Here is an 8,647-nt window from a genome sequence, read left to right as displayed (position 1 = left end):
CAGCTTCCTTAAAGGGTGGGTGGCAAAAAAGCACAGCCAAGATGGGTAAGGCTTCATGATCGTTTCTGACCTCACTGCAACAAAGGATACACTTTTCTTTCTTAATTTTTTGTTCAATTTTTTTCCCTGCCAAATTCTTAATATTTCTGCATTTGGGCCAATATTTTGGCAGTTAGAAGATGGACATAACAAAGGATAACCTTACTGCACACCTTAGGAAAAAAAATCAAATTAAAGATGCCTCATTATAGTTTCCAGTTCAGTGTTCTCCCGGCCCCTTTTACCTGGGCACACCACCCAGAACTTTTCAGTAACCACCTGTCTGTTTTTGGGTCGTTACTGATAAATTGGGTCACAATACAGGGGCTGCCACCTGCCTACAATTTCTTCCCTCCGGGCCTAAAAAAATTTCTGGGTTGAACGCTGGGGTATTTCCCAATAGTCCCCCCCCCCTCAGGAAGGTATACTTACCACTCACATAACCTTCATGATTGGATGAATAGGCCCAAGCACTATCACATGTTTCCTGACAAATATGCCAATCATATAACTTCAACTGTCCCAGTCCAGATATGCAGCAAGCACGCATACAGAAATTTAGAGAAAATCAAGTCGTGATATGTATGTTTGTTCCAAATTGTGTTACGTTAGATTTTCCTAAATATATTTGCATCAGATATATTTCTTAGAAATTACCATGATTTTATAGTATTGAACAATTATGCCAAAGAACAAAAAAAAATTGGAGAAGCTTACCACCATTATCACTTTTCCTTTCTGGCAAACGGGGCCGAAGGGGCTCCCTGCCATTGATTAAAATTGCTACCCATTGCTAAATACTGGTAATAAGTAAACTAGGATGGTGTGCTCATTATCAAATATACCATTGTGCTTGCTATACAGCTACAACCATGGTTCTGAGACAACTCTTCAGGCTATAAGAGAGCAGTCATCTGATCCTTTACCATGTAAGACATAAAAATATAGAACAAAACAGACCCAACATTCAGCAGAACCCTGCAAACACTTAGGGACAAAATTTAGTTGTTTTTTTTCCCCAGAAGTCTACAGGTACAACCTATACCTCTAAAAGGAAACTTTATACAGGTAGTCCTCAGGTTACATACGAGATAGGGACTGTAGGTTGAATTTGTATGTAAGTTGGAACAGGTACAATATTTTAATAAATGCAATTAGGACAGATGTATGTCTCAATATAATATTAGGCAGTGTGGTGTCAGTTACTGTATAAAATCCTCACTGAGATAATCACAAACAAAGCAAAATAAATAAATCTTTTTATGGAGCCTAGACATTCATTACCTTCTGTAGCAAGCTGTGCTTTGATATACAAAAAGAAACAACTGCAGAGTTTGTCTTGGTCATTAAAGAGTTACAAGAGGTTACAGAAGAGCTCAGTCTCAGTCATGCAACGAAAGACCTATATCCAGGATATAGGATGTCTGATGTCCTTAACCTGGGGACTACCTGTAGAGTATTTTAGGTACAAAAGAGGTCCAAGAGCCTCTTCTGCATATTTTAAGATAAAAGGACATTGCTGTTAGGCAAGTGAAACCGAAAACACAAAAGTGCACTCACTTCTACCGGTAGTACACCTGAACCATTGATAACAGTCCCTGAATATGTGACATGCAGACAATGCTGGCTGACAAAGAAATAAGTGTTTTATTACAGACCAATTAGAATTCATAGGTGTCAAAATTAGGAGCTTAGTTTATTGCCCATCAATGTAGCCAGATTGCAAGGTGGTGAAAAAACCTTCAACTGTTGAGTTTATGTAACTTCCAAATCCTTTATTTTTTATATACTAATTACTTTTGTTTTTATTGATGTAAACTTATGCGACATACAAGGTGTTATATCACTGCCGATGCGATTACTGTTGAACACATTGCTGCATCTGCTTGCTATAGAGGATTTGCATTGCTCTTGCAGTTTGCTAAGGACACCCAGCAAGCCCCCATATTCAGTTATGATATTTGGCACAAGGCTAACAGTTCCCCCCTTTATATTCAAGAGGTGTCATGCTAAAGTGCATCTCTGGCTAGTAACATATGTGGGGAGTACAGACAGTGTGTTGGGTGATCTGGGGCTGTAATAAAATTACATAAAAAGTTTTGTATATTAGATAAACTGGACTTCACACTAATAGAACAACTATTCAATTTATTTGTATGGCAGAGGAGCACTTTATTATGACTTATCTGTAAAATGGGGACTTTTACTTTCTTGTATTATTTCATTACACTTTTTTTAGAAGTCAAAACAACTTTGTGAAATCTAATTTCTAATACCCAGGCTTTGCTTTCTGCCTAAACTTCATGACTCCGACTCCACAGACCTAGTGCCAAGTTATTACAACCCTGTCTGTAAATCTACCTTTGTGTAAGGTCCGCTCAGCGCTGCGTAATATGTTGGCGCTATATAAATCCTGTTTAATATTATTAATAATATTGACCTCTCTAGCGGTAATCCCAAGTGTGGCTCAGGGTGAATTTTGAATACCAAAAGTGGTAGCCTCGAGCTACACTCGGGGTGGAATTGCCAGGGAGTTTAAACAGCTTACCGGGTAAGCGGTGCCTGCGGCGTCCTCCAGCAGTGCCCGGCATCTTCTTGCCCTGGCGATGCCGGTTGGGCACCTGTGTAACCTGGCAATGCCCAGCCGGGATCTGCGTCCTCGGTGTGTGAATGTTGGGGACGCAAGGCCAGGGGGGAGCAGATGCCGACTAGGCGTCTCCTCGGCTGTGGCTAGGGGGACGGGACCGTCCAGCTAGGAGGTGGGACCAGGCGGCAAATTTAAAATGCTAGGTATTTCTAAATGTACCTGTTTTAGATTTAAAAATACTTAATATGCATACCAGCAGAGAGGTTAAGGTACTTTGAACCTCCTCTGCACACAGAACATGCAGGTGATACCTTTTCAAATTTTACAAATCCCAAGTGATTCACCAATGTAAATTTAAATTAACATTAAACTTTTATTAAAATTAAATTAATTAAACAGAACTCCAGAAAAAAAAATTAAACCAACAGAAGAAATACATGGACAGTTTTATCAGTCAACTGACTAGTATTTCTGTCCATCCAGTCCTGAGATTTAAACAGCTCTTTTACAAAGCACGGGCCTTGCTAGCAGAACATTGGACCTGAATATTCTTTGCTGCAGTTTGATTAACACCTGCAGGTCTTGTACCTCCCCAAGCTGGTGAGCTGATACATGAAAGGAGAAACAAAATGAGGCGCTTATATCTTTACAGTCTCCTACTGTCAGCATATTACTTCCACTACAGCACAATCAATTGGCTCCCTTTGCCTACCCAGGTCTGAGTGCTGTCGTACAGCAGATTCCAAGAGACCGATTCCAGACCACATTTAGGTACGGGAAAAAGGAATGATGTATTCAATCAATGCAGATAATCATTTGTGTATTTTAGATCTGTCTGTGGTTCAGCTCCAACAAACCTTTTGCAGTGGCTAGATATCCTAATAGCCTATTATTATAAACAGGATTTATATAGCACCAACATATTACACAGCGCTGTACATTAAATAGGGATTGTAAATTAAACCATGGAGAGAAGGGCTGTCATGGAAGCCCTTCTCTCCATGTGCAAAGTTCACTAGGTCATGCAGCAATCTTTCTTATTTAAAAATCAACATCTTGGAAAGCAATCTCGTCTAAACATTACATGAGAAGGGGTTGGGAAGCGCTGGCTGGCTCTCTGCAGCTATCAATTATTTAGCTTTCTGAATAGTAAATCAGTATAAAAGCTAGCTAGCAGTCTGAGATCATCTGCCACAGACACTCCAGCCATCACTGATGTATTTAGAAGTATCGCAAAATGACTCAGACGCCCAATCAATTCTACGATTCAGATGTCTGTACTTATCAGTCTTTCTCATCTCAGAAGAATACAATACCTGTGAAGTGAAGCATTCCGCTCTTCTTAAACCTGCTGCTTTGCTTCTCCCCGAGCAGATCACCCATGGAATTGTAAATTCATCTTCTCCAGAATGTGCAACCTTCAAGACAGAATGTGTAAAAAATTTAACAACAAGCATTTCAGAGACACAACCTTATTTCTACTGCTCGTAACTATGTATGGCTGGCCTCAAACCTCTATGACAGTGGTCGCCAACCTTTCGGACCCCACAGACCACTAAATTTACCATTTTAAATCCCGCGGACCATTGATATGAATTTATATAAAAATATAAATACATTTGTAAAATAATGATCTTCCTAATGGTGCTGACAAGGACTGTGGCGGCTCCGATTCATTGATCAGCTCACCGTTAAGTGAAGTATTACTATTGTTACTATTATCATTAGTTGTATTATCTTTGGTATTACTTAAGAAATGCAAAATATTAGTTTGCTTTTTCTTACTCATTATGGGTTTATTTCATTCTAAGACCAAACAAGAAATAATAGTTATCAAAGTCAAACTATTTGATGCCATTATATATAACAGGTAAATAAATACACAGCTAAGGTCATACTTACCTAAAAGAACATCTGAGAAATAAACAAATAAAATAAAACAATGGGATGAGAATCGGTATTAGTGGAGCGGGGTGACTGTTGTAATGGTGGAAACAATACTGAAGCGTACGGCTCGGCAATGGTTGCCTCATACAACTTAATACTACACTGACGTCACGCTGCGCCTCGCTTGTTTTTCCATCTATATTACAGTTAGTGAGGCGAAAAATGTCATTCAGATTATAGGAATTTATTAGAATATTGTTTTGTTTTAAAACATAAAAATTGCAAATAATGTCCAAATTTTTCTGTGGACCACTGGTTGGCGACCCCTGATCCAACGGAAGAAAAAGACTGTGAATCTACCCAAGCTACAGAAGGAATCAGCACGGCCCAAAGTTGCCTTCCCCTTCCCACAGCCATCGATTTAGGTTCCAGCCCCAGAGTGGTGTACACTAACCCCAATGCAAACCACAAGGCTTGGCTTACAACATGGTCACCAACAAAACACTGGATATGGAGCAGTTCACTAATCTGGTAAAGCCATGTTTCAGAATCTGTAGCCTTATGTTATAATCACATTTAGAACAAACCCAGCGAGTGACCATGTTGAATAATTATCTGCAGTGTTCAGGCCCAGAGCCCGATTCCAGCTCTTATCTATTTATTTGGATGAAGTGCATTTTGAAAATAGGGCTTGATGCATTTTCTGGAAGTGCATCATAATCATAGCACTGCATGTAAAACATCTCTAACAAATGATGACACAGGTATCAAAATATGAAATAGCGGCATCTCGGTCATGATCTTAATATGGGCAGCCCCATGAAGTTCATTGCATACACCGGCTCTTCATCCAGCTTATTATCACTTTATAATAGTTGTGACTTTGCTGTTCCTCTTTAACTGAATTTACTCGGAGTGGCTAAGTTTTGGCCTTGCTACCCCTAAACCTTTAATGTCCCCACTGCCAATTATCTTACTTACATTCATACCAAGTTGCCTAAAAGTGGTCTATGTACACAACTCACCTTAATGAATCCTGTTCCCTTTAGAAACCCCAATTTATACAATACAAAAAAGCCATTAAAAGGCCCAGTTCCAAGTACATTGAAAAAAAAAAATAGGAGCCAATTTGTACTTGACTAAAATCGTTGTTGCATTTTTATGAAAGCCAAGACAAATACACAAAACCCCCTTCCTTCCCTAATATCCCAGACTTCATCTTCTTAGGCTAGGTTCAAACTGGCGGTGAGGATGCAGCGAGCTTTCTGCTTCCTTTTGGGAGATGCTGCAGCCCTTCCTACAATGTAGCATTTCCCTGCGGTTTGAATAGGGGCGGCAGTGATCGGTACTCGCGGCGCCCACTGCCCAAAGTCATCAAATCTAGATACGCTGGTTCTTTATATGATCGAGATGCTGGCAAGTTGTCAGCTGCAGAGAGATGCCCAGAATCCCTGGACCCCAAGGCAGGTGTGAGTCAGCCCTTCCATAGTTATCTGTCCTCAATGGAATGGCACTCAGAGGCCCAGCCAGCAGGAAAGGCGATCCACTTACCGAAACAATTTCTGTTTATTTCTACTGCAGGGATCTCCCCAGAAAAGGGGGGGGGGTCAACAAGTGGGTGGGGCAACACATGACAAATTTAGGGTTGGCAGTGGTTGTTGCTGTAAGAATCCATTTACTGCTATCATGTAGATTTCTACCACCCCCCATACTCACCCCTTCGTATGTCCCATTTTTCCCTTCTTTTTATTATGCTCCATCTGTCCAATACCTCTGTATTGTGGCACTGCACTAATTATTAATACACAGTATTTATATAGCGCCAACATAATATGCAGCGCTGTACAAAGTCCATTGTCATGTCACTAGCTGTCTCACAATCTGATGTCGCTCCCTCAGTCGTATGTCTTTTAATACAGACTAAGGTCAATTTTTTGAAGCAAAGCCAAATAACCTAAATGAAATGTGGAGGAAACCAGAGTACCTGGAGGATACCCACGTTCAAGAGAGCCAGAAAACAAGACCACTAAAATAAATAAAGTGCACCCAGTCATCCAGCAGAGGGCATCAGAGTCCTAAAAATAATGGCAAAAATCTGCCAATCCCGCCACCAATCCTAGAACCGGCTACCATCACAGGTGCTAAAATCAGGATTAGAACTTGGATTCCTATTCAGCATGATTCCTATAAATCCTTCAAATGAGCAGAGCTGAAACGCTAGGACATTGGGCATACGGACAATAATTTGTTGTAATTAAAGGGCAGTAAATTTATTTATTCATATGTCAAAATCAGTTTTTTTTGCTATGATTATAGAAGTTAACAAATCAATGCAAAAGGCAAATCCAGGTTCTATTTTTTGCACATGTTTAGTAATGCACTATAGGTACCTGAATGGTATAAAATGAGCACCCTAAACTTTTATAAACATAGATAACCTGACTACAGAGATCTGTTAAAGAGGAACTAAACTGAAAACAGCCAAAAAAAAAATATACACTTACCCTCAATCCCGCAGGGCAGTCTGATCCATCCGGGGGTGTCCTGCGTCAGGTCCCAGCTCTAGGCGCCGCCATCTTCTCCTCTTCTTCTGGGTTACCCAACCCAGGCGCGAGATCTGGGGACGTAGATTGGAAAAAAAAACTTGCCGATCCCACTGCGCATGCGTGAGATCGGCAAATGTTTTTCTTTGCACTACAAGGCTCCTTCTGCGCATGCTCGAGATGCTCGAGCATGTGCAGAAGGAGCACCCAAGAGCCTCCTGGGATCTAGGCGATCAAGAATTAGAGGGCGGTGCTGCACACTTTTAAAAAAAAAAAAAAGACAGCATTTTTACTTTACATAAAAGGGTTGTTTACCCTTTTACGAAAAAGTAAAATTTCTGAGTTACGCTTTAAAGGTACGCTTTAAAGCCCAAGTGGCAATTTACTGACATCTATACATGCACATTGTATAATCGGCTGGATTTACCACCATTCGGCTAAACATTTACCTATTAACTACGTGACAATGACGCATACACAACTCTGACACAGACATAGCCGGCATCTGTAATATTAATGCAGACAATTGACTCAAAGCTGTATAAGCTGACCCAATCATATGATGATTCGATACAACCCTGAGCTCCATATATTTTATACACATGGTGCACTATATAAAATCAGGGAAACATTCCTACATTTTACCTTCTCCACACTGCAAAAGGACGGCATGGATTTTGGGGTCTTCATAAAACTTCCACGACTATCCAATGTTCATCGTAATTTTGCGAGAGCTGTGAAAACGTTTGGATGACATCTAATGATCGTTAATAGAACATAACATGACAACAGATGACTTTCACCCAGTGTGAATATCATTTCTTCTAACTGGACAACAATATTGGACTTTAGGATTGTTCCTATGAATTTCCCTTCGTCCTCTGTTATATTTCTGTATCCGCTCCTTCTATACATCTCCCGATTATCTGCTCTGTGTCACCGGTCATTCTTCTCATATCAGCTCTTCATCCCATACACACCGGTCCCCACATCATTCAATGATTACATTCACAATACTGATTCACATAATGGATTATACTTCATCCTCACTGCTTCCCTATTCCCTTACCTGTCACAAAATTCATCCTACACCCCTGCCATGCGTCACACCCCTCCCCTCCCCCCCAGGCCCTGCCATCCGTCACAGCTTCTAGCCCGATCCTTCCATGCTCATCACCAATCTCATCACAATGCGGCCTGCTCCAATCTTCCCATGACTCACCAATCTAATACAACCTCCTGCACACCCCCTACCAACACCCCAAATTACTATTAGTGCCAAACCCCTGCACCAACTTCCTGAAATCTGTAGGATAAAAGGACAGCAACATTCACCCACTTAATACACATATGTCAGTATGTTCACTTCATGCCAATATCCCCCCCCCCGACCTGATTCCTTCATGTCATTCCCTCTCTAAATTATCCATTTCCTATTTCCACTGCCCAGCCCCCTTCCACAAACCTCACCCATGTTACTTCTTTCCCAGCCCCCCCCCTCAACCTACCAACCCCCTTCCTCCATTACTTCTACCTACCCCCTCCCCCAATTATCTCCACCTACCTACCGATCCCCTCCCCCATTACTTCC

At 41.0% G+C, this 8,647-nt stretch overlaps 1 long non-coding RNA gene across 1 annotated transcript; it reads right to left on the bottom strand.

The window, feature by feature from the left end:
• Positions 1–2,832: 2,832 nt before the first annotated feature.
• Positions 2,833–8,407, bottom strand: LOC140337302 (uncharacterized). Its single transcript, XR_011922019.1, has 2 exons — positions 7,702–8,407; positions 2,833–4,044 (listed from the first exon to the last, which is right to left on the bottom strand). It is a non-coding gene; the product is annotated as an uncharacterized lncRNA (long non-coding RNA).
• Positions 8,408–8,647: the final 240 nt, after the last annotated feature.

This window comes from Pyxicephalus adspersus, chromosome 8 (genome assembly GCF_032062135.1).
Source record: "Pyxicephalus adspersus chromosome 8, UCB_Pads_2.0, whole genome shotgun sequence".
NCBI classification, from domain to species: Eukaryota; Metazoa; Chordata; class Amphibia; order Anura; family Pyxicephalidae; genus Pyxicephalus; species Pyxicephalus adspersus.
Note: the sequence above shows the minus strand (reverse complement) of the source record. Positions and strands in the feature narration are given on the sequence as shown.